We start from the raw sequence: 25,185 nt of genomic DNA on the forward strand, positions 1-25,185 counted from the left end.
CTGTGACATGGAGCCTTTCCGTTGTGATCACAAAATATGGTGAATGCTGCTGCCGAGTGCCATCCAATGGAAAGATAAGGATCTTCAGTACAGGAAGTGGCACGTTGAACTTTAGTAACAGTGTGTGACAAGTTTCAACTTGTTTGGTGCAGTCAGTTGGATGTGAGCTATGGTTGAGAGAAGGTGTATTTTAAAGTATGTGGTAAATCATCCTCCATCATGACAATGCTGTGTGTGGAATCACTGGGTCATATGGTAAATCTATGTTTAATCTTTTGAGAAATTGCTAGACTGTTTTTCAAAGAAGCTACATCATTTTACATTCCCATTAGTAGTGTAGGAGGGTTCCAATTTTTCAATAACAATAACAATTGTCTGACTTTTTGGTTATAGCCATCATAGCTGTGTGAAGAGGTATCTCATTGTGATTTTGATTTGCACTTTCCTAATGACTAGTGATATTGAACATCTTTTCATTAGCTTGTTAGCTATGTATATATTTTTTTCTCAAAATATATATATGTATTTTGAGAAATGTCTGTTCATACTGTCTATTTTTTAAATTGAATTACTTTTTTATTATTGAAGCATAAGAACTCTTTATACTAGATATAATTCTTTTATCAGATATATGATTTGCAAATATTTTCTCCCATTCTATGGGCTGCCTTTTCACTGTCTTGATGGCATTCTTTGTTGTTCATAACCAAGTTAATAAACTTGGATAAAACAAAATTATCCAATTAGAAACACGGAACACTAGTACATTAACTTTAACCAATTTCAACCTCTGTAATAGTACTCAACAGTATGAGTAATGTGTATTAAGTTATTGATCCATTCTCTTCTCAATGGAAATTTGAGCTATTTCGGTATTTGGCTATGACAATGCCACTATAAACATTCTTGTCCATGTCTTCTGAAGCATGTTTTCAAGTATTTACTGAGTGAATACTTAGAATAGAATTCCCAAGTATCCCTGGGGTCTGAATGCATGTCTTTGGGTATTAAATATTGTCAAATCATTATTCTTTCCTACCAGGATTGTACTAGAAATCTTAGTGCAGGATATTTTTGCTAATACTTGGTACTGTTTGACATTTAAATTGTAGATATTTAGATAGATATGAAATTGATTCTCAAAACTGTGATAAAATGTGGCCTTACTAACTGTCAAACTACGGCAGTCTGTGAAAGACAGATATGCTACTGGTGCTGTTTTGTTATTTGTGATACAGTGTGAAGAAATTGCGGCAATAATATGTTCTTGTGTATTGACAGCTCTGGAAACCCTCATCTAAGTAGAGCAATATTAATAACTGTACAGAAGGTTTGCATAGCTCCTCTGCACAATCTTAGTTGACTGTGTTACATCACTGATTATGTAGACTGTATTACATGTGGAGTACACTGTAAATCTGTAATACGAAATTTGACTAGTGATTAGCATAAAGTTTTAGAATTTATTAGTATAATCCGTTTGCAAATTCTTTAGCCCCTAGAAGTCCTGTAAAAGCAGAGTACATTCCATTCCTATTCTTAGTCCCCAATCTTCACTTAGTCTTATTGCTAATAATTTCAGTTCCTTCAGCATTTTCTCGTGTAGTTTAACTCAACTCTTTAGTCTTTTAGAAGTTGATATTTTAAAAGTTAATGTTTTTTGAAAACTGGGCAGAGGACCTGAAGAGACATTTCTCCAAAGAGGACTTACAAATGGCTAATAGACATATGAAAAAATGCTCAACATCACTAATCATCAGAGAAATTCAAATAAAAACCACAATGAGATATCACCTCACCCCAGTCAGAATGGCTATCGTTAACAAGACAAATAGCAACAAGTGTTGGAGAGGCTGTGGAGAAAAAGGAACGCTCATACACTGTTGGTGGGAATGCAGACTGGTGCAGCCCCTATGGAGGCAGTGTGGAGGTTCCTCAAAAAATTACAAATAGAATTACCATATGACCCAGCAATCCCTCTCCTGGGTATCTACCCAAAGAATTTGAAATCATTTATACATAAAGACACGTGTGCTCCAATGTTGATTGCAGCTTTGTTTACGGTGGCCAAGACATGGAAACAACCAAAATGTCCTTCGATAGATGAATGGATAAAGAAGTTGTGGTACATATACACAATGGAATACTATTCGGCGTTAAGAAAAGATGATATAGGAACATTTGTGACAACATGGATGGATCTTGAGAGTATAATGCTAAGCGAAATAAGTCAGACAGAAAAAGCAGAGAACCCTATGATTTCACTGATATGTGGTATATAAACCAAAAACAAGACAAACAAATGAGAAACAAAAACTCATAGACACAGACAATAGTTTAGTGGTTACCAGAGGGTAAGGGGAGTGGGGGGAGGGAGATGAGGGTAAGGGGGATCAAACATATGGTGAGGGAAGGAGAACTGACTCTGGGTGGTGAACACACAATGGGATTTAGAGATAATGTAATACAGAATTGTACACCTGAAATTATGTAATTTCATTAACAATTGTCACCCCAATAAATAAATTAAAAAATAAATAAATAAAAATTAAAGAAAAGTTAATGTTTTCTGTACATTTATAATTCTGCTTGTTAAGCTTTCAAAATTAACCCTTTCAATGCAAATAGCAAATAAATTAGACCACTATGGTGTTTCTGTTTGGACATTTTTAGTAGAGTGAAATTCACCAGATAAGTTGTATTATAGCTATCTTGTTATACTTAAATCAATATAATATAATATTTATGCAAAAATCCCTTTCAAAGGCAAATAAAGGTTTCTTTTTTTCTTATTGGAGTTTGATTCAAAAGGAGACTAAGTAGAAGTTTCAATTTGAATGGTGAGAGCTCTAAAATTTGAATAATTTTTTCTAGCTTAATTTCTCATATGAATGTTGATCTTTTGTTTTAATATACATAGGTAGAACCTATAGAGTAAAACAGGCAGACCAAAAACTAATAATGAAGTTAAGGCTCTTTACAATAATGTTAGAGAAAGCTTTATAAATGTTGTAATCTTTAATTTCCACGAAACGCTTTTTAAAGTTGTGTTTGAACAGATGGGTTCTCTTATAGAAGGTTTATGGTAACATTGTGCTCAGCCTTTCACGTATATTCACTACACCATTTACTTCTCACCAAAATCCTAGGACGCAGGAGCTACCATGCTCATCATGGCTTTAGCTATTTGCCAGAATCTTGCACGAATTTCAATGTTAATATTAGTTTAGGCTCTGAAAATAAACTAAACTTTAGAGTCTTTGGGTATTTCCCTTCAGCAAATTTTCAGAAGCCAAGAAAGTTCAAGAGTTTAATTAAAGATAGTTGGTCTTTTCAGCTGTACTACGGAGTATTCTCCTTCAGAGTAAAAGGTAAAGTCAGGAAATCCTGAGATGTTCTGTTTAAATTCTACCTCACCAAAGTGGTGAAAGATTAAAGTTCAACCTCAAAGTTATTTTTCATTGAAAACTGGGTAGACTCCAGTTTGTGCCAGATTTTCTGGCCAGACTTCAGTTTGGCCAGACTCTTTCATCTCTCTGAACAGAGCTCAGGGTTCTGTGTGTAGCTGGTAGAACCTCATCAATGGGAGCTCTTCAAATGGAGAGATGGAGGGTGTGGGGTGGAGAGATTCTGACCCTGTTCCCAAGCCAGTGACCATTCTGTGTCTTCAGAGTCTTTGTATCAAAATGATGTGGATATGCTGTTGGCCAGATATGGAACTGTCACACCACAAGGGGCCAGAAAAATTAAAATTAAAAGGAGCACAGACTCCGCAGGTGCTCAACTTCTACTGGGGTTATTTGCCTCTTCAGTAGCTATTATGAAATTAAGGAGAGACTTGGATTCAATCTGTTTAGCATGTTAGTTTTGTCACACATTAGTTCTGTGCTTCTTAAATTTTCTGTGCTTTCCTCATCTGGAAATTGAGGATAATAATAGTATTATTAGCCCACAGGGCTAATATGAGCATTACATGAGCATTTACAATGTAAAGTGCAGGAATAGTGCCTGGAAAATCGGGAATGTTCAATAAATGTTAACTAGGACTGTGACTATTGATATCAATGATGCATCCAATAAATTAAAGTAAATTCATTCTTGAAGTACACAAAAAAATTATTTGGCTAAAGCTTTAAATGTTTTGGAAATCATTTACATGCATTCCATTAGATGCAGAATTAGTGTAGGTCTTCTCAATGCAATGGTCAAGTTGAACTTGAAAATAAAAAGAGTAACTACATACCATGTAAAAATGTAGCTTTAGTAAATGTTCTTGTATGTCTGAATACTTTTTCTGGTTTCAGGACATACATATCGACACAGAAATAGTCATTTTAACATTGAAAGTCAGAAAGTGGATATCTTACTATATCAACATGACAAATATTTTAAAATATCATAAAAATCAAGTTTAAAATAAAAGTCACAAAATATTATTTTACTGACTACAGACTACAAAAGAAGTTCATCTTTAAGCAGTCTGAATTTCTAACTTCCTGGTTATTTTTTGACTCACAATTAAGAAATGGCCGACTCAACATTTAATAGAGTTTTAAACAACTTATAATTAAATTTTTTCCTATCTCTTATCAACAAAGAGAATTAAGAACACACACATACACAATCCCCCCAAATTAAAACCTATTTGGATAGTGCTGTTTCAGATCATAACTGTAGCAAATCAAAGTTTTATCTAAATAAGAAATTCTCTATAATTGGTGTGTGTTACATAATTATGAACCTTCACAAAACTTATATTATTCAAGATCAAGTGATTTTTCTTTTCAAGAAGTGGCTCCTGAATGTTATTCTTAAGCAAATTATAATGATAAATCAGCAGTCATATCTTAAATAAATATCTTCTAACATTTTCCCTTGATTTCCATGCCCAAAGTGAACAATTTATTTCAGGAGGATTATTTCTGCTGACAGGGAAGTTAGAAAAAAATCGTTCAGCTGAAGAAGTTTTCCTGATAATCATGGAATCTTTGAAAGCTTGGCCCTGGACATCACTAGATGACGGTCTAACCCCGGGGTCCCCTCACTGAGAGGAAACCCGGGTGAGAACTGAGTCTCCTCATTACTGGGAGGGCATGCCTACCAGCATAGACCATTTTGGAAGAGAGAAATCTAAATAGAGGCAGAAATAGCCACCGACAAATTTCAGGAAATAGCAGTCAGGGGAAGTTGTCAAATCTTGTTTTTTTTTTTTTTTTTTTTTTTTTTTTTATTTGGGAGGTGAGATGAAAAAGCAGGAACTATCCTTTAGTCCTTCATGAAATAGAAATATTTGCTAGTCCAACTAATGGAAAAACACCACGCTTCAAAAGTTTCCAGAGAGTAATGATTAAAACTACAATTTGCAACAAAAGAACAAGACAAACAAATGAGAAACGAAAACTCATAGACACAGACAATAGTTTAGTGGTTACCAGAGGGTAAGTAGGGGGTAAGGGGTGGAAGATGAGGGTAAGGGGGATCAAATATATGGTGATGGAAGGAGAACTGATTCTGGGTGGTGAACACACAATGGGATTTATAGATGATGTAATACAGAATTGTATACCTGAAATCTATGTAATTTTACTAACAAATGTCACCCCAATAAATTAAAAAATAATAATAATAAATAAATGATATAGCTTTAATATTAAAAAAACACTACAATTTGGCTAGGTTTTAAAAATACTTTTACATATAGAGAGAAGTACAAATTATAAATATACAGCTTGATTATTTTTCTCTTTAAAATAAAATTGTGTTAAAGTATACATAGCACAAAATTTATCATTTTAACCATTTTGGGGTGTACAGTTCAATGACATTAAGCACATTCACATTGTTGCGCAACCATCATCATCTTCCACTTTCACTTTTTCATCTTCCCAAAATGAAACCCCATACCCATTAAACAATAACTCTCAGTCCCACTCCCCATAGGCCTGGATAGCCACCACTATGTTTTCTGTATCTCTGAAGTTGACTACTCTAAGTATAAGTCATATGAGTGAAATCATGCAATATATGTCCTTTTGTGCCTGGCTAATTTCACTTAGCATAATGTTCTCAAGGTAAATTTTATCAAACTGAACACACTTGTGTAATCAGTACACCAATAAAGAAATACAGCACTGCCAGCACCAAAGAAGTCTCTTGTGCCCCACTACCAGTTAGTACCCACTATCCTTGTGTGATCATGATGGTTACCGTGTCCTTAGTCAATGAGAGGAGGGAGGCAGAAGAGGAACGACTGAGGTTTCTACTTCTGTCTTCCCCCATAGGAGAGACTGTACATTTGATCTGTTCTACATATTAGGCTTTGCCAAGGAAAAGCTTGGAAACTGTTAACTTAGGAAATGTTCATATACTATTCCCAGGTTATCTGGATAAGAGCCTTTAGTCTGCCTTTTCTCTACCAGCTCCCATTTTTTGTGACTCTGTTTAGGCAGCATCTCTTACAGGAAGTCTTCTTGAAGGGAAGGCTCTTGGTGCCTTCCCATCAAAATGTGGTATAACCACGCAATGGAATATTATGCAGCCTTAAAAAAGAAAAAAATTCTGTCGTGTGCTGTAACATAGATGAACCTGGAGGACATTATGGTAAGTGAAGTAAGATAGTCGTAGAAGAACTATACTGCATGATTCCACTGATATGAAGTATCTAAAGTAGTCAAACTCATAGAATCAAAAAGTACAATGGTGGTTATTGAGGGCTGTGGGGTGGGGAAATTGAAAGTTGTTTAATGGGTCCAGCGTTTCAGTTTTGCAAGATAAAAACATTCTAGAGATCTGTTGCACAACAGTATGAATATACTTAGCATACTATACAATTAAAAATGGTTGAGAGGATAACTTTTATGTTATGTGTTTACTACCAAAATTTAAAAAATAAGTTTTTAGAAAAACTTGATCTACTTCTGGAGCTGTTTGCCTTTGGAGAAGTCATTTAACTTCTCCAGAAAGTTCCAGTAGTTTCAGAAAGACACCTCACCCAGGCCTGGGCTTGGGAAATAGGGATTTGTGAAATTTTGCTGGAAGAGGAAGTGCCCAACCTGAATGGACAAAGGTATTTGGGACATAGGGAACAGCAAATGAAAGTTCCAGAGGTGGGAAGGAGCAGGCAAGTTCAGGGAATTCAAATTGTCCAGTATTACTAGAGGTGAGAACAAGGTGTGAGCTAAGTGGTAAGGAGGATAATCATGGTGTGCTGTGGTTAGGAGTTGGATTTTATCCTAATGCTATATAGGAACTGCACTCTTAGGAACAAGGAACATTTGAGGAGTGAGCAGAGGTAAAGTCAGTGAATGAAGCTGATCAAAAAGAAAATGAAAGTTTGGAGAACAAGGTCTGAAAGTCTGGAGAACAAGGAGCCAGTGAGGTCGAGGTTGGCCGCAGGCCTCCAGCCATTTTGTTCTGTCTCTAGAAGATTGGGTTTTCACAAGCTTGAGCAATGGCAAAGGTTGGAGGAAGATGAGGGCTGTGGTCCAGAGACAGGCTGGATGTTGGGCCCCGCTTGGCTTGCTGCAGTGCGCCCACCTTTGAAGCCTAGTGCAGCCAACCTAGCGAGAGAGCTGTTCATTGCTCTGTGCCCACTAGGGGCTGGCTATAAGGTTGTCAGGCATTAATCCCTTACGTGCTCAGACCATGGCACAGCAGGCTGTGCCTATTTAGGAAACCTTGCCTGGTAATACCAGTAGCATACGCAGTCTCCCATTTTAGGAGACTGTTTTATAATATTGGACCTGTAGTGTAAATTAATTCTATGTAATTAATTTAGTGTAATGTAAATTAATGTAATTCTACTTGGCTCTAAAGTAATTATATTGCTTAATATTATTTTATGAAACTACATTAAAATTTAATAGGGAGGGGCGGCTGAATGGCTCAGTTGGTTAGAGCCGAGCTCTTTACAACAAGGTTGCTGGGAGTTGCACCCCCTGCAACTAAAGATTGAAAACAGTGACTGGACTTGGAGCTGAGCTGCGCCATCCGCAGCCAGGTTGAAGGACAATGATTTGGAGCTGATGCACGCTGGAAAAATACACTGTTCCCCAATATTCCGCAATTAAAAAAAAAATTAAATAGAGAAATTCACAGTCTACTTTTCTCAAATATAACAGTTTGTTTTTTAAAAGAAATACGTCCATTTTAAAAAAATACCATAGTTTTTAGGGGGGTTTTTTTTGGTATTTTTTTTGCTTTTTTTACTGTTCAGAAGTGAGAATCTAATCACCCCTATTTTGACCAAATGAAGTAAGAAAACATCATAACATGGTTATATTAAAATTCAAGGACTCTGAGCTGTACGACTAAATTTTCTTAATTTAGTGATTATATAATATCTCCTCTCTTAAAAAAGATAACTACTGAACTTTAAAATGAGGTACAGCTACAATCCAATTTCCAAATAACACAAAATAGAATAAAAGAAGTACATCATTTTTTTTAAAAAAGGACCATAAAACAACTTTAATAATATTTTTATTATACACGTATTGCCATCATCACAGCATCTCTTGCAACATTCTGGCATAGAGAGATGTGTATGCCATTAAAATAGAATTTAAAAAATAAAAAATGAAACGATTAGAACCCCTGCAGTGACAATCAGTAACATATTTCATCCAAGGCAACCTTTCCAGTAGTGTGTGAGATGCTGGTGGTTTAAGCAGAGTTTGGGAAATTCAGGGTCCTCATATCACTGGACTCTCCAGATCACTCTGTTGACAAAAGGTAGCTCTTTTTTTTTTTTCCTGAGTGAATTAATAACTAAGACCCTTAGGCAGAACTAGATTCTTATACATGTAAATAGGAAGAAGAAAAATATAGATGTCAATATGAGCCCCAATTCAGGAGACTGATAAAGCACCAACCCAGGAGCACAGCACATTGCATTTCTGCATAAAAGCTGAACTAAGAAAATGTCAGGTCAAAAATGAAGAAAAACTGGGAGGAACTGTAATACAGATGACTCCACTCTCTCTGAGGAGATTTCTCATGAGGAGTGAGATTGGTGGGCAAGGCAGTGTAAGGGGGCAGGTTTTATTGAGCAGCTACTGTATCCTATGTGTAGTGCTGGGTACTTTACCCCTCTTACCTCATGTTATTCTTACAAGGATACTAAGTAGACCTTTTCTGTTGGAAAGAGTGCCGCAGTCCCATGGATGATTAACAGATATCAACATACTACAAAGCTTGGAATTAAAATTATTTTCAGAAGATATCTTAAGATTGCTTTTCTTTATCTCAGATTATTGGCAGGACCTTGAAGTTTGATAACTGAGACCCAGATGCCCAATGTCCAGTTCAGTCCTATGCCTGGCTCACTGGATGGCCTTAGTGAAATCAGTTTTCATCTGTGAGTGTGTTTCCTTGCTATTAAAACGAAACTAAAAATACATATTGTCTTCATGAGTTATGGTAAGGACTCACTGAGTAATCTTTGCTAAAAAATTACATTTTAAGTAGAAAATGGAGAAAAAGATGTATTTCATCACAGAAGAAATCTGTTTAGAAGTTTCCTGATCCTAATGTAATATAATATAAAATAAAAAAACTTTCTTCAACCTCCTCCATTAGATCATGAGACAAAATTGGCTAAATTCCTGTGCTTTTTGATGCTGGCTAAAAAATAGTACAGTTGCATTGAGCAGCCCAGTCACTCAAGCAAGCCTCCGGGAGACCCAAGGCTACTCAGGACAGAGTAGTTTGTCCTTTTCTACGCTACTGTTCTCCCACACTGTGGTTCCCCGTGGAGCTGAGCCACTTGGGCCAGTCTCCTCTCCCACTCTCTTCCAAGAGTTAAGTCCACCATCAATTTTCTTTTGAATTTCTCTCACTCTATTTTTCGACACTTTAAAAATAAGTTTTATAAGCAGTAAGTGTTCTAATTTTAAACAGGAATATTCTGCTCTACTTGTATTATTTTCCTTATAATTTTTTTCCCTTTCTTTAACCTGAGGGACCAACTCTCATAGCTAAGAAGTTTTCATGAGACATCTTAGAACAGTAGAAAAAGCCTGGATATGGAAGGCAGAAGATGAATTCTGCTTTTGCTGCAACGCTTTTATAGCCTTGGACACATTTCTTACCTCCGAGCTTCAGATTCTTTGGCGATGCAATGGGGAGAATGATTTTAACTTTACAGGGTCGTTGTAAGGATAGAGATCTCCTATTTATACATTTTGTAAAACAAACATATATTTAGTAGCAAGTTCCTTACCTAGCAGTATGGCTGTAAACAAGGCAAACACCTGTTCTTATGGAGCTAACCCTCCAGTGGGAGCTGTAACTAAAGTTATTGGGTCTAGAACTTGTGTTATAGCAGATAAATAATCCATAGACACAGTGGGCACCTCTACATTGGGTGCCAATGAGCTCTTCCTTTATTCTCCAAACAAAGGAACGCTTTGAGGGGTCATTTGGTCTCGTATTGCTTTCACTTTCATTGCTTTTTCAACAACAGTTACTGAACACCTGATTCCCAGGTGCAGGGACTTGGGCCAGGCACTGGGAACACTGTGGTGAATGGGATGCGGCCTTATCTTCAAGGGGCTGGCAGTCAGGGGAAGAGACAGACACTTAAACAGGGAATTACACTTCAGTAGAGGTTTTGGTGGTGGGGGAGATGCTTTTGAGCTGGGTCTAGAAAATGGTCCTAAAAGATGAAGAGGCGTCTGTAAAACAAGGCAGGGGGTGATGCGGTTGCAAAGACTGTAAAAGGAAAAGGAGCTGGAGAGAGAGAGGACCTGGGCACAGACTTGGAAAGAACAGTGTGTGCTGTCTTTGGGATGGTATAAAATAATTTAATTCAGTATGAAGCATAGCGTTTGGAGGGGGTGAAGGAAAGGCAGATAAGAGGTGAGAGTGAAAACTGGATACGTGACGATAGTCAACCTTGTATGTGTGCTAAGGAATTTAAAGCCTCTTCTTCAGGGGGCCTGAGATTTGTGTTTTAAAGAGAAGACAGATTAGAGACTCAGAGTGAGAGGGGCTGGAGCCTATCCCAGGGCACTTGGAACAGAACAGTCAGGGAGTGATCCTGAGGTAGGTGGACAAGACAGTGGTGAGTAATTGGGGTGAGGAGTGACGACGAGAGAAAGAGAGGTCCAGAATGGGACATGGGCCCCTGCAGGCAGGAGGGTGGTGCCACTTACCAGGGGAGGCAGGAAATGCAGGTTTTGATGACAAATGTCATCTAACTCTTGCCAGCCCCGTGGCCCTGGGAAAATTAATGACAGTGCTTCCCCAAAAATAAGACCTAGCCGGACCATCAGCTCTAATGCATCTTTTGGTGCAAAAATTTATATTATATTATAAGACTGGGTCTTATATTAAAATAAGACCTGGTCTTCTATTAATTTTTGCTTCAAAAGACACATTAGAGCTGATGGTCCGGCTAGGTCTTATTTTCAGGGAAACACGGTATCATATGCCTCAGATTCTTCATCTAAAATTGAGGATGATAATAATAGAACCTCACTGTGTTGTCTTATTGTGTGGACTAAATAGTGCATGTAGAACACTCGGAGCAGTGCCTGGAGCCTTCCACATCCTCAATATGCACTAGTTTTTATTTCTAAGGACACAGGAAGATAGAGAGGAGAAAGAAGATTGGAGGAGAAATAAGGCTTAGGAAGAGCAGGAGATCTCATTCTGTTGCAAATACAAGATGCTGCCTCCGAACTTTACACCATTTTGGCAAACTTGTAAAAAGAGGGTGAACTTATCAACGGAATGTTGCTTCACTGTAAGTGAAGCAAACCCAGAGCAACTCTTCTGAACAGATTTCTGAAATCTGGGACATGTGGAACTGTGCACCCCACATTTGCTTCAGGGTTGGGCAAGAGAAAGATAAGGGGAAATGTTAAGACCCCAATCACTCCAGGCTGTTCTGCCTACCATGTCTGAGACAGCTGGATCCAGTGAGACTGCAAAGTGGGTGCCGTTTGTTTTACCATAACTACTATTGACTTCTCTGATGTTTTCCTAAAACGCTATTCCTTCTTAGTCTTTTCATGGCACCAACAAATAATACATTTTCAGTGGATAATTTTAAAAGCATATGTACCCTCAGTGGGAAATTGACAACCAAGGCATTTCAAAGTCAGCTTGCACCTCCTCTTATTGACCAAACAATTGAGCTTGAAAAGTTAGGATGACAGAAGGCATTGCTAAGTCCTCTCCTACACACTCAACACTGTTCATTACACACTCTGGAACCTGATTCTTCTTCATCCTTACATTTGTCTTCATTCTGGACACATCTGACTCTGTGACCTCTTAGCTCCTTGACCCAGTGACCCCAGTGACCTTATTCTCTGCTGGGCCACAGCTTCCTGTTCTCATGGTACAGAATGTAAAGTCTGGAACGTGTTATCTCTTGAAATTGCTCCACCTCCATAATCACAAATTCAAACATCCTTCTTGCTGGCTCTGAAGCCTGTTATTGCAGCTTCTTGTGCAAGTGTTCTCACCACATCCACCCTTCTACCACTGGTGACTTCCACACCTTCTCATTTTCTCCTTATTTGCGGCTGGTTCCCAATATTTCCCAATATTCAAGTTGGATCGTGGGGTCCATCATGCCAGTCACTTTTGCAAGCACTCCAAGCTCACACAGCCTTCTTTTGTTGCACATGCCTGGCAAACATGAATCTGAATGAACTCAACTCTACTCACTCTCTGTCCTTGCACCAGGGAGGTAGGCACTGCTGGAGAAAAGTCACCCAGACAAACAAGTGCTTGGTACCACCAAGCCCACAGGATGTTCCCATTTGTTGGCAATCTTGCTGTGCCTCTCTGATTCACTTACTCTCCTACTCTCTGAAAAAGCTTTCTGAATATTTTCTATCTCCTTCAACCTCCCACCTGTCCCTTATTGACTTTCCTTCATATTTCTGAAAAACCCAGAAATACCAGACAAGACCTGCTTGATTTCATGCCACCAAATTTACACCACCACCTTCATCTGCCCTAGTTTTCCTCTCCTCGTGATACAATAGAGTGTCTATTCCCTCTTTCAAAATGGCTTATTTTTCATCCTGCTCTGAACCTGCAGATACTGGGAAGTGATTTTTGGTTGCAGCAATATGAAGGTTGTTAGTGATACTAACAAAAGCCATATTGAAGTGAGATGGGAAGAAACTAGAAGGTGAAGAAAGCAACAAGAAAGCTATAGACAATTCATTTGAGAAATGTGATTATGAAGGGAGGCAATTACTGCTCTCTTTTACACCTTGGACTATTAATTATTGCTTTCATCTTTCCCCCTTTCCTCTCTTCCCATTCTCTCTGCCCTTCAATATACAAAATAATCTTTGTCATCTTAGCAATAGTAGCAATAGCTAAACAAGCAAGAAACAAAATCCACCCTTCAACCTTGCATCCCTCAGCTGTCGGTCTATTAGTTGCTTCCCTTCATAATCAGATTTTTCCAGTGGGTTGTCTATAGCTTTCTTGTTGCTTTCTCCACTTTCTACTTCCTTTGAATATCACTTCAATATGGCTTTTATTAGTGTCACCAATGACTTCCAGATTGCTGGAAACCAAAACCACTTCTCAGTCTCCTGAGGTGTTTCCCTGAGGCAGTCCTTGTGTCAGGGGCTTGTGGATTTGCGAAAGTAACTTCCAAAGAAGATGATACAATCAGTTTAACAAATCAATTCCATATTTATTAACTACATACTCTGTGCAAGGCACTGAGTTAAGTAATGGGACTTCACAGTTGGGTAAGACAGCTCTGTTATCAAGGACCTATAGGCTGGCACTATAAAAAAGAAATGGTGATGCACCGAGTTACAAGCAGTAAGTAAAGCCAGTGAGGCCCATGGAGCACAAAAGAAGCAGGAAGGATTAACTTTCTCTACAGTGGTCAAGAAAGGTGATGCCTAAGCTGGAGTTTGAAAGGTGAACTGCAGTAGCTAAAAGATGGGGGAGTATGTTCCAGGCAGTGAAAACATGCATCAATGGGGATCCTTTCACAGCAGTAACATGCAGGGAACCTCATGTCATATGAGCCTGCAAAACTTGAGGCGGAAGTGATGACAGAGTGGGGAAGGCAGATGGAGTTGGTTAGACGGTGATCAGTGACCAGATATGCACATGTACTCCCACCAAGGATGCTGGCCTCTAGCTTATTTCCCCAATCCCAACAACATCAGAATCACTATATTTAATCTAGTAATGAATGGTCTTAGATGTTAGCAAGTGCTGAATAAATGAAAAATTATGGATTATTTTAGCTCATGAAACTTCCCTCATTATTTAAAAGTGCTAATGCATCTACATTGCTTAGAACACAACTAGGCACAGAGTGTAAGAGGCATAATGGTTAGAGAACCAATATGTAGGACTAGATTCCCAGGGTTTATGTCCTGGCTTCACTACTTACCATGACTTTGTCCAAGTTACTTAGCCTCTTTGTGTCATTTGTACATAGGGAATTCTGATAATACCTAAGTCACAAGGTTATCATGAGGGTTAAATGAGTTTATATATGTAAAACACTTAACTCAATGTTTTGTAACAATTCATAATAATTGTTGATAATTATCATTAATAGAACTGTGAGCAATAATTATTATTAATAATTTAAATTATGATTAAATAATTATTGACCATTATGATGAAATGCCCCACAAGTTCTGATTCCTAATGCTCCCTCACCCCACCCCCATCCCCACCATTGCATTCTTTACCTGGCATAGCTATATCTTTTGCTGACTTGAGATTTAAATCACTCATTAAGCATGTCTATCAGCTGATGGAAGAGAGTTTACGTGCTAGATGACAGCAATGAGAAATTAGTAGCAACCATTCAGAAACCTAAACATCATGATATTCTAAAGTCTAGATAGCTGTTATTCCTCATTTAAAGTATGATTGAATAATTCATGTATAAACTAGTATGTCTGCATGGAATTATGTTCTAGAAGGCCAAAGAAAGAAATCACTATTCTAGGTGTGCACTTTGGAGGGTTTACATGACATTCTCCCCATGTTTTTTGTGTGTTGTAATGTCAGCTTTCAGATTTACTGTTCAACTAGTCCAAAGAGCATGTGTTTTTATAATCTGAAAAACTATCAACCAACAGTATACAACAACAGAAACTGGTCTCAAAGCTTTCACTTTTAAAGAGTTTCCAAGCACCCTGCCCTTTTCCTAAAGGACTCTTTTCCCTTTTATGGATGAGCACCAGGCTCCAAGACAGTGTAAATAGAGCTTCCTGTTCCAGGGAAGTGCTGGCTCCTGCAGGAGCCCAGGGGTCCTTTGGGAAAAGTTGATAGGAACTATGAGCTATGTGACCTGAGGCCCAGGAGTCAGCTGAGCCAGCAGGGAGGGAAACACATTTAATAGCCCCTTTGTGCAGACTGAGGTCCCAGAAGCACTTCTGGGAAAGTAGGTCTGGTGCCATACACACAGTCCTTGCGAAGAATAGCAGGGAAGCTGGCGGGCTCAAGAAGGACGTTCCCAGATGAGACGCCCAAAGCTTGAAACTCGCTGCTTTGAAGAACCAAGACATGTCTGTAATTCCCACAGTTGGGGGATCCTGTTCATCACATGAGTGGAGATTAAAAATTAGGAAAAAAAAATTGATACGGCACAACTTAATCCTAGCCCAATGGCAAGTATTTTTCAGGGTCTTTTGTGTTTACACTCTAAGAACATGAAAATTAAAATCTACTTTCCTTCATTATCGACCATAATATTTTCCCATACTTTTAAGTGGTAACAACAAAAAAATTATTTATTTGTGTTTGAGTTGATGTGTCATTCATTCTGATAATTGTGATCTTTGACTTTTGTGTGTTTCATTATCTCATCACTGGTGGCAAGAAAATAAATCAGAAAAGCATAACTAATCCTTTTAGACTTATTTATCATGATATTATGACGATTGTAGATATTAATTTGATAATAGCTAACATTTACTGATCACTTGCTATGTGATAGGCAGTGAATTAAGCAAATAGTCTTCATCAGTAAAAAATTGTTTGAGCAAGAACCAACAAATTATGTTTGCTAATGTAATATAAAGTATGCAAATATACCAACATATATTATATTATGTATACTTATAAAGCATAAACAATAATACAAATTAAAGGAGTGATATGAATAAACAAATAGAAGTTCTTTTATTTTCTTTTTGCATCCCAGTAGTTTGTCTACTATTGGAGTATGGGAACCCCAGTTTGGAGACCACTCTAAGAATAATGTATAAACTATTATTATTTTTAAATACATTATATTTTAATAATAATATATAATATATATAATATGTAATATAACATATATAATTATTTATAAATAATATAACATATATAATATATTTATAAATAATATAAATATATTATTATTTTGCTCATTTTACAGATGAGCTAACAGAGGTGTACAGAGAGGTAAAGAACTTGCCCAAGGCCACCAGGGTATCACTGTGGGATAGGTTATTGGCTTCTGTGCCCTCCCTGTGACCTCAGGACTCTCTCATTTCTGTAGTTACTCCCGCTGCACTTCCAGGAAGCTGCACCATCATGTTAGTGTATTCATATTTCGGGTTCTTCTCAATCTGAATATTAGGTCCATGTACTTAAACAAGATGTCCAAATGTGTTCTAGTCTTATCATCTGAGATTTTAAAAACAAATTGAATCAAATTTTAATTTTATATTTGGGTCAGACATAAGAATTTCAAAATGAATTGAGATTTCTTCATCTGAAGCTTTCTTTCTTAATCAAGAAATGAAGCCCAGATATTGGGTTTACTGTGGTTAAGAGTAAGCATGGAACTAAAAATGGAGTTTAAAAAAATTATTCTATTTAGAATAGTCTCAAAAAGGAATAAAATGTTTAGGAATGATAAAAACAGTGCAAAACTTGTACTCTAAAAAATACAAAATATTGTTGAAGAAATGTAAAAAGTTCTAAATAAATGGAAAGATATCCCATGTTTTGGGATGGATGATTTACTATTGCTAAAATAACAATACTTCCCAAATTGATCTACAGATTCAACTCAATTCCTATTGAATCCAAGCTGGCTTATCAGAAGAAATTACAAGCAAACCCTAAAATTCATATGGAAATTCTAGGGACCAAGAACAGCCAAAACAAACTTACATAAGAAGTACAAAGCAGGATTTACATTTCATCATTCAAAACTACTCCAGGGGCTGGCCCGGTGGCTCAGGCGGGTTGGAGTTCCATGCTCCTAACGCCAAAGGCTGCTGGTTCAATTCCCACATGGGCCAGTGGGCTCTCGACCACAAAGTTGCCAGTTCAACTCCTTGACTCCCACAAGGGATGGTGGGCTCTGCCCCTGCAACTAAGATTGAACACAGCACCTTAAGCTGAGCTGCAACTAACAAGGGCAACTGGACCTAGAGCTGGGCAACTAACAAGGGCAACTGGACCTAACTGCACCTTTCACAACTACAATTGAAATGACAACAACTTGACTTGGAAAAAAATCCTGGAAGTACACACTGTTCTCCAATAAAGTCCTGTTCCCCTTCCCCAATTAAAAAAAAAAAAATCTTAAAAAATAAAAACTTATTCCAGAACAACAGTAATCAAGACAATGGGGTACTGGCATAAGGCTAAGCATACAGATCAATGGAATAGAATTGAGAGTCCAAAAATAAGCCCTCACATTTATAGTCTACTGACTTTTGACAAGTGTGCCAGCACAATTCATTGGGGAAATTATAGTACTTTCAACAAATTGTGCTAGAACAACAGGACATACATGTGTCAAAGAATGAAGTTGGACCCTTACCTCATGCCATAGAAAAAATAAATTAAACATTGATCAGTTACATAAATGGAAGAGGTAAAACTATAAACACTTAAAATGAAACATAGGTTTAAATCTTCATGACCTTGGATTATGCAGCAGTCCTTATATTTGGCACCAAAATGACAAACAACCAATGAAAAAAAACATTAACTTGGACTTCTTTAAAATTAAAGACTTTTATAGTTCAAAGGACACTATCAAGAGAATAAAAAGGCAATCCAAAGAACAGAAGGAAAATTTTGCAAATTATATATCTGATAAGGAACTTGACTCTAGAATATTTAAAGAACTTTTACAACTCAATGATAAAAAGACAACAAAAACTCAAAAAATCCCAATTTAAAAAATCAACGAAGGATTTGAATAGACATTTTTGCAAAGAGGGTACAAATGGCCAATAATTACATGAAAAGAGGGTAAATATCACTAATCATTAGGGAAATGCAAATCAAAAATACAGTGAGATAACAATTTATACTCATTAGGATATATCCATATAAAAAAAACCAACAGAAAATAAGTATTGGTGAGGATGTGGAGAACTTGGAACCTTGTGCATTGTTGATGAGAATGGTACAGCCAGTGTGGAAAATGGTATGGTGATTCCTCAAAAAGTTGGACAAAGAATTAGAATATAATCCAACAATTTCACTCCTAGGTATATACCCAAAAGAAGTGAAAGCAGGGACTTGAACAGATTTTATACAACAATGTTCACTGCAGCACTATTCACAATAGCCAAAAGGTGGCAGCAACCCAAGTGTCCTTCAGCAGATGAATGGATAAACAAAATCCTATATCCATACAGAATACATTCAGCCTTTAAAAGAAAGAAAATTGTGACACATGCTTCAACATGGATTAACCTTGAAGATATTATGCTAAGTGAAATAAACCAGACACAAAAAGACAAATAATGTATGATTCCACTTGTATGAGGTATCTATAGTAGTCAAATTCACAAATGCATTAAGTAGAATTGTGGTTTCTAGGGGCATGGGGAAGATGAGAATGGGGAGTTATTGTTTCAAGGATACAGAGCTTCAGTTGGAGAAGATTAAAATATCCATCTACAGATGGATATTGGCGATGGTTGCACAACACTTTAAATGTACTTTATGTCACAGAACTATACACTTAAAAATGGTTAAATGGTAAATTTTATATTGTGTGTATTATACCGCAGTAAAATAATAAATTTAAAAAATTATACAAAGGGCCAGCCTGGTGGCTCAGACGGTTGTTGCTCCATGCTCCTAACTCCAAAGGCTGCTGGTTCTTTTCCTATATGGGCCAGTGGGCTCTCAACCACAAGGTTGCCAGTTCGATTCCTCGACTCCCGCAAGGGATGGTGGGCTCCACCCCTTATAACTAAGATTGAGCACGACACCTTGAGCTGATCTGCCACTGAGCTCCCAGATGTCTCAGTTGGTTGGAGCGCGTCCTCTCAACCACAAGGTTGCTGGTTCAACTCCTGCAAGGGATGGTGGGCTGTGTACCCTGCAACTAGCAAGGACAACTGGACCTGGAGCTGAGCTGTGCCCTCCACAACTAAGATTGAAAGGATAACAACTTGACTTGGAAAAAGTCCTGTAAGTACACACTGTTCCCCAATAAAGTCCTGTTCCTCTTCCCCAATAAAATCTTTAAAAATAACAACAACAACAACAACAATAATAATAATAATAATAATAATAAAAAGACAACCCAATTAAAATATGGGTAAAGAATCTGAATAGAAACTTCTTAGAAACTTCTCCAACAAAGACATAAGTACATACTCATAAAATGATGCTCAGTATTAGTCATTAGTCATTAGGGAAATGCAAATCAAAACTGCAATGTGATACCTCTTCACAGCCACTTCAACTATAATCAAGAAGACAGACAATAAATGTTGACGAGGATGTGCAGAAATTGAAACCCTTATACAGTACTGGTCTAAATGTAAAATGGGGCAGCCACTTTAGAAAACAGTTTGGCAGTTCCCCAAACAGTTAAATATAGATTTACTATATGATATAGCAATTTCACTCCCAGGTATATACCCAAGAAAAAAATGAAAATATACATCTGCACAAAACATGAATATTTGTAGCAGCATTGCAATAATGAAAAAGTGTAAACAACCCACATGTCCATTAAGTGATAAATGAATAAATAAAATGTGGTATACAAACAATATAATCTGTAATAAAAAAGAAATAAAATACTGATCCATGCTAAAACATAGATGAACGTTTGAAAACATTAGAGTAAGAGAAAGAAGCCGATCACCAGGGACAACAAATTATATGATTCCATTTACATGAAATGTTTAGAATAAGCAAATTCATAGAGACATAACAGAGTACTGATTGCCTAGAGCAAGGAGGGTAGATAAGAATACCTAATAGAATGGCTAAAATCAAACAGACTGAAAATACCAAGTGTTGACAAAGATGTAGAAAAATTGGAACCTTCATACATTGCTAGTGGAAATGCAAAATGGTATGGCCACTTCAGGAAAGTTATGGTTTCGTAAAAAGTTGAGAATATGGCATCACCTCACACACTTTGCCAGTTCCAAGACCCTGAGTCGCAGCTCATCGCAACTTTGGCCATGACGATATGCGCAACAAAGAAGGACTTGGAGGGTTCAGGGAAAGGAAGCATGACAATTTCTCACATAACCAAAGAAGAGAAGGGAAGGATGTTAATTCATCTTCATCTGTGATGTTGACCTTCAAATCATTTCAGCAGGAACTTGATGCAAGACATGACAAATATGAGAGACTTGTAAAACTTAGTTGAGATATAAATGTAAAAAGTAAAAGGACAATTTTTCTCCTCCATAGGATCACGAGTGTTCCTGACGTGGAAGAAATACTGACTGAATCAGAAATTAAGTTAAATGGTGTCAGACAAAAGATACTGCAGGTGGCCCAGGAGCTTTCAGAAGACATGCATCAGTTCCACAGAGTCATAACCACAGGACTACAGAAATATGTGGAGGCTGTCACTTTCCAACACTTTATCAAAACACAATCACTTGTCAGTATGGATGAAATTAATAAACAATTGGTATTCACAAAAGAAGACAATGAGAAAGAAAAAGAGGCCCCCCTCTTCTGATTCTCAGGATAAGCACTTTGGTACTTGGAGACTGAAAAATCACACTTGTTGATTACCTTCTGGGAGTGGCTGACTTAACTGGAGAGCTGATGCTGGTGTGTATCAACAAAGTGTGTAAGGGGGACATTGATACCCCTTTTGAAGTGAGTCAATTTCTAGTCAGGTCTATAATGGGTTTTCATTCATTGGCAACATTGGACCTTACGAGGTTTCTAAGAAGCTATGTACCTTGAAACAAAGTCTGGCCAAAGTGGAGAATGCTTGTTATACCTTGAAAGTCAGAGATTCAGAAATTCCAAAACATATGCTGGCAGATGTCTTCTCAGTTAAAACACAAATGATTGATCAAGAAGAGGGCATTTCTTAGAATAACATCACTCAGTTATTATTCTCCCTGAAAACTCCTAAGAGAGACCAGTTTGTAAGACTGTTACTTAGTATTTCATTTGATTATTGTGGCTTTTACATAGAAAATTTTCAGTTGTACTTGTTTTAAATTATATACAAGCTGTACATAAAATTATTAAAATCAATCATTTATTATAACTTACTCATGAAAGTTTGCATACGAATGTTTGCATATATGCCTATTTGAATTTTTACTGGCTAAATTTAATCACTTTGTATAATGTGAACAAGCTTCAGAGTACACTTTCTGCCATACTTGTTTTAATTTACTTTATGTGAATTTCTGGAGTAGTAATAGTTCATGGAAGCCATTTGTAATTTAAGTTGGTGATTTTGTTATCATAGAAAAGATTTCTTAGTTATCTATCTGGACTGGGGCTTTTTCTTTAAATTTCTTGGTAACATTGTGCCAAGCCTCCAAAAAAGGCTTATTCCACAGAAAAGAATTAAAAATCACTAAGTTATCAATATACTTTAATTTTATAAGGACTTGTAGTGAGAATTCATATTATATTCTAGCTAATTTGTGGTAATTTTGAATCCATATGAAACAACCTTCCAGAAAAATTGACAGACACCCAGCTGTTAGTTTGTACATTTACTTTTGTCTTTTATCACAGAAAGTCTGATAGAGAATTGGAGCTAATGTTGTAATATTTTCACTGGTGTTTGAGTTGAATTATACGCTTGTACATACAACTGAAAAGCATATAGTAGTGATTATTTAGCAATTTTTCTTTTTAGTCCATTATATTACATTATGCATGTTTGGAGTCTTTCCTATTGTGGCATCTATAAGAAACTACGTTTAAATAATTATAATGAAGTTTTGTTGAAATTTTTGAAATACTTGTTAACGCAAACCTTTATAGTTGTCCAGTTGTGTTCAATGATAGTATAAAAAGTTGCCAAAGAAAATATATTATGTACAATTCAGCAATAAGACAATTGTCAACACAGTTGGGAATAAATAACAAGGGTAAACTCTAGTTACATTTAGAATTGCAATTTGCCTACTGAAATTAGAGATGATTCCCTGTGATGTGAAATTGACTCGAACATGACACAAATGTCTAGCCAACAACCAGACATTTTCATTTGATTGTGTGACTTTTGAGACTCTAGATACTGGATTTTATTTTTGGAAAGATTAGCTGCTCTGTTTGTAAGGGCTGATTCGTTGAAAGTGTAATATCCCCCCCCCCCAAAAAAAAAATCACCTAAAGGGAAATAAAACATAGACATGCCTAATAAATTAGGTTTGTTTGTTTGTTTTTGATGGTGTGAGTTTTTTGGTTTCCCTATTCAAAGATAACTGCTGAATATGTAGTCTTATTACATATTTTTGTTTCTTCTGCCACTTGAAGTTAAATTTATGTTAAAAGTGAAATAATAATGGATTGTTGAATGTCTTACAGATGTTTAAAATTGAAGTCTTTGACTGGTGCAGCCGTTGTGGAAGACACTGTGGAGGTTCCTCAAAAAATTATGAATAGAATTACCATATACCCAGCAATCCCTCTCCTGGGTATCTACCCAAAAAATCTGAAAACATTTATACATAAAGACACGTGTGCTCCAATGTTCATTGCAGTTTTGTTTACGGTGGCCAAGACATGGAAACAACCAAAATGTCCTTTGATAGATGAATGGATAAAGAAGTTGTGGTATATATACAAATGGAATACTATTTGGCGGTAAGAAAAGATGATATAGGAACATTTGTGACAACATGGATGGATCTTGAGAGTATAATTCTAAGCAAAATAAGTCAGACAGAAAAAGCAGAGAACCATATGAATTCACTGATATGTGGTATATAAACCAAAAACAACAAAAGAACAAGATAAACAAATGAGAAACAAAAACTCATAGACACAGACAATAGTTTAGTGGTTACCAGAGGGTAAAGGGAAGTGGGGGGTGGAAGATGAGGGTAAGGGGGATCAAATATATGGTGATGGAAGGAGAACTGACTCTGGGTGGTGAACACACAATGGGATTTATAGATGATGTAATACAGAATTGTACACCTGAAATCTATGTAATTTTATTAACAAATGTGACCCCAATAAATTAAAAAAAACATTGAAGTCTTTGAATAAAATATTAAAACATAAAAAAATTTGAGGATATGCATACTTATAACCCAGCAATTCAACCCAATAGAAATGAGAAAAACATCCACCCAGACTTGTACATAAATGTTCATAGCAGTTTTATTCATAACCCAAAACTAGAAACATGGCAAATGTCTACCTACTAATGAATCAATAAATGAAATGTGTATATTAATTCAGTGAAATATTACTCAGCAATAAAAATGAAAGAACTATTAACATTTGCAACAACATGAATGAATCCTAAAAACCTATGCTAAGTGAAAGAAATCAGATTCAAAATATTATAGTGTATGATAAAATTTATGATTTTTCTTAAATCAGAAAATATAGAGACAAAAAGCAGATAAGTGGATTTGGGGTAGGAGCAGGAATTGACTGCAAAAGGGCACCAGTGAACATTTTGGGGAGACTAAAATATTCTAAAACTGAATTGAGAGTTTTGGACAACCGTATAAATTTACCAAAAAAACCCATTGAATTGTAGACTTAAAATGGATGGGTTTTATGGTATGTAAATTATCTCTCAATGAAATTTTGTTTAAAAAAGAGAGGGAAAAGGGTAATAAAATCCTATACCATCATTTTATTTCCACACAAGAAAGTAGGAACTCTCTTCCCAATGACCCATATTTAACCCAAGAATAGTCTCAATTTTTTTATTTGTATTTTTGTGTGTGTTTGATAGGAGAGTGAGATTAAGTAATTAGTTTTACTAAAATTATTCAATAAGCGTTTATAGTTTGATAATTTCATCATCTCATACTTATACCGGAGGTGCCAAAAAGTGTATACAAGTGGACAGTTTGGTCAACTTTGCTCAAGAAGTAGTCCATTGTAATCAGAAGTGTCTGGATGCTGAGGTAACCACTTGTAATTGCAGAAGTCAAGTGTGACTTGTATTCATCTTTTGTTATAGATATATATTGAGTATTACAATTTTAATGCAGTTTTCCTTTCTTAACATTTTTTGGCACACTGTATATTAAGCACCCTGTACTTACTATTTTGTTTTTTTTAACCATTTTATTGATATATAATTCACATACCATACAATTCAGCCTTTTAAAGTTCATGGTCTTTAATATAGTCACAGAGTTGTGTTCATCACCACAATCCATTTTGGAACATGTTCAATAACTCCAAAAGAAACTCCTGTGTTTTGGAAAATGCAATTATTTTTCACACACACAAAAAAGCCCATGTTATTTATGTTGCCTACAAGATTTGTTATTTGTTAACGCATTAATGATTATTTTTGAAAAGTTCTCGTTTTTAATTTCTAATATTATTACTATTTATAGATGTAACCCACAAAAACAAAAGCTTTTGGGAGTTCTTAATAATTATAGAATGTAAAGTGTTCTTAAGACCAATGGGTTTGAGAAATACTGGTCTATATACCCATTATAGTAGTTCCCCCTTATCCATAGGCGATACATTCCAAGACCCCTCCATGGATGTCTGAAACATTGAATGATACTGAAGCTTATATATACTATTATTTTTCCCACACATTTTCCTATGATAAAGTTTAATTGATAAGTTAGGCAAAGTAAGAGATTAACAACAGCAATAAAATATAACAATTATACTATAACAAGTTATGTGAACGTGGTCACTTGTTTCAGGGAGTCCCGAGCTGAAGTCTTTGTATAGGCTCAATGCTTTCTGGTAAAACATGTGGCCATTAATCAGAACACATTTTCTACTTTTGTTTTCCACCCACAAATTTAATAAATT

The 25,185-nt window shown here is 36.4% G+C and overlaps 1 pseudogene across 1 annotated transcript; it reads left to right on the plus strand.

The window, feature by feature from the left end:
* The first annotated feature begins 20,410 nt into the window (after positions 1-20,410).
* Positions 20,411-21,281, plus strand: LOC308506647 (translin-associated protein X-like; annotated as a pseudogene). Its single transcript has one exon. The product of its transcript is annotated as a translin-associated protein X-like (transcript).
* The last annotated feature ends 3,904 nt before the right edge of the window (positions 21,282-25,185 follow it).

The sequence above is a fragment of the Rhinolophus hipposideros genome (genome assembly GCF_964194185.1).
Source record: "Rhinolophus hipposideros genome assembly, chromosome: 13".
NCBI lineage: Eukaryota > Metazoa > Chordata > Mammalia > Chiroptera > Rhinolophidae > Rhinolophus > Rhinolophus hipposideros.